Raw genomic sequence first — 2,560 nt, 5'->3', positions numbered from 1 at the left:
CCCTGGCAGCAGGAGCCGGCGCCCGCGCGGTTTCGCCAGCAAAGGGAGCAGAACCGAGCTGGACCCAGAGCCCACACCCCAGCGGCAAGGCGGGGCCGGGGCCCAGGGCCTGCCCTCGGGGGCGGGACGGCCCCCGGCCTCACCTCCGCGGGATTCTCGTCTGTCCTGTCCCGCCCTCGCCGCCCTCGGCCCGCCCCGGCGTCCCGCGCACCGCCCTTGGCCGGGGGGCAGCCCCTCTGTCCTGCCCTGCACGCGGTCTGCTACTTGCATCTGGCTGGCCGGGTCCCCAGTCTGTCCCTCCATCCGTCCGTCCCGCGCCGTCGGTCCAAGCGTGCCTTGCTGCCGCCCTATATGCGCTAGACGTTGCGCTCATTTCTCCGCTGGGGCGCCAACCCTGGGCATCTCCACTGGCCTGCGCTGCCTGGGTCAGGCACCGGGGATGCCCCCCAGCAGCAGGGACCTGCGGTGAGCCCTTCCCGGGCCGTCTACTAACCAGGGTGGCCCTAGCCCAGAGTGTGTTTCTACGTGAGAAGAAAAAGGGAATAAAAGGCCCCGAAGAATAATGACTGCAGGTTCATTAATGCATGAATGTTTGTATTCTTTCATTTATTCACCAAACAATAATTGTGCACTTACTCTGTGTCAGACACTTGAGCGTGGGTAGTAAATACAATAGTCAAAGAACCTGCTCTCCTAGAATTTACAATCCAAGGGGAAATGAAATTATTTCAGTTACTAAAAGATATTTCAATCTTTTTTTAAAAAGCATACTTCTTTCTCTCTTCTGATAGATATTTGGGGTGTTGCTAGTCTTGTCTGTTGTGGCTAAAGATCCTATAGACATTCCAATCTTGGTGTGGCTATATGTTTTCATTTCTCTTGGGTAAATGGCTAGGAGTGGAATTGTGGAGTCATGTAAGTGTATGTTTAACTTACAAGTGTATGTTTAACTTAAGCGCACTTAAAAGTGTAGGTTTACCGTATACAGTATGTGTAACTTGTAAGAAACTGCCAAACTGTTTTTCAAAATAATTGTTCCAGTTTACATTTCCAAAATCAATGTATGGTGGTTCCAGTTATTCCATGGCATAGCCAGTGTTTGACTGTCAATCTTTAGTGTTGGCCATTCGTTTACTAATTAAAAAAAATCGTATTATTTGTCTCATGGAATAGTAAGAGTTCTCTATATATTTAGGCTACAAGTTATTTATATATGTATTGCAAATATTTTCTCCCAGAATGTGGCTTGTCTTTTTATTTTCTCAAGATTAGTGCCTTTTGAAGAACAGAAGTTTTTGATTTTGATTAATCTGTGGTATCTTCTAATAGTAGAACATTACTCAGCAATAAAGGTGAATAAAATCTAAAATTGTGCAGCTACTTTATTTTTAATTTTTTTTAGAGAAAGAGTCTCACCTGTTCGCCCTCGGTAGAGTGCTGTGGTGTCACAGCTCACAGCAACCTCCAACTCCTGGGCTTAGGCGATCTTCTGGCCTTAGCCTCCCCAGTAGCTGGGACGACAGGTGCCTGCCACAACGCCCAGCTATTTTTTTTGTTGCAATTTGGCCGGTGCTGGTTCCTACCACCCTCGGTATATGGGGCTGGCGCACTACCCACTGAACCACAGGCACCACCCATGTGCAGCTACTTTAGAAAACAGTTCTTCAGGCCAGGCATGGTGGCTCACACTTGTAAAACCTAGGATTCTGGGAACCAATGTGGATGGATTGCTTGAGATTACAAGTTCAAGACCAGCCTGAGCAAAAAGTGAGACCCTGTCTCTACTAAAAATGGAAAAACCGAGGCAAAGAGGATCCCTTGAGCCCAAGAGTTGGAGGTTGCTGTGAACTATGATGCCATGGCATGCTACCCAGGGAGATAGCTTGAGACTCTATCTCAAAAAAAAAAAAAGAAAAGAAAACAGTTCTTCAAAATGTTAAACATTGAGTTACCATATGACCCAGCAACCACTTCCAGGTATATATATACAAGAGGATTAAAAACCTATGTCCACAGAGAAACTTGTACACAAACATTCACAACAGCATTATATTCATGATAGCCAAAAAGTAGAAATAACCCAAATGTCCACCAACTTATTAATGGCTAAATAAAATGTAGTCAGGTGCAGTGGCTCACACCTATAATCCTAGTCTTTGGGAGACTGATCCTGGTGGACTGCTTGAGCTCAGGAGTTTGAAGCCAGCCTGAGCAAAAGCCAGACCCCATCTCTACTAAAAATAGAAAAGGCTGGGCACAGTGGCTCATGCCTGTAATCCTCTAGCACTCTGGGAGGCTGAGGTGGGTGTATTGCTTGAGTTCATGGGTTCAAGATCAGCAAGAGTGAGACCCTGTCTCTAAAAAATAGCCAGGTGTTGGCTTGGCGCTCATAGCACAGTGGTTATGGCACCAACCACATACACCAAGGGTGGCGGGTTCGAACCCCGCCTGGGACAGCTAAACAAGTGCAACAAAAAATAGCTGGGCATTGTGGCAGGTGCCTGTAGTCCCAGCTACTTGGGAGGCTGAGGCAAGAGAATCGCTTAAGCCCAAGAGTTGG

Source organism: Otolemur garnettii, unplaced genomic scaffold (assembly GCF_000181295.1).
Source record: "Otolemur garnettii isolate 467f Iridium unplaced genomic scaffold, OtoGar3 scaffold00046, whole genome shotgun sequence".
NCBI lineage: Eukaryota > Metazoa > Chordata > Mammalia > Primates > Galagidae > Otolemur > Otolemur garnettii.
The sequence above is the reverse complement of the archived record's forward strand: the minus strand, read 5'-3'. Positions refer to the sequence as shown.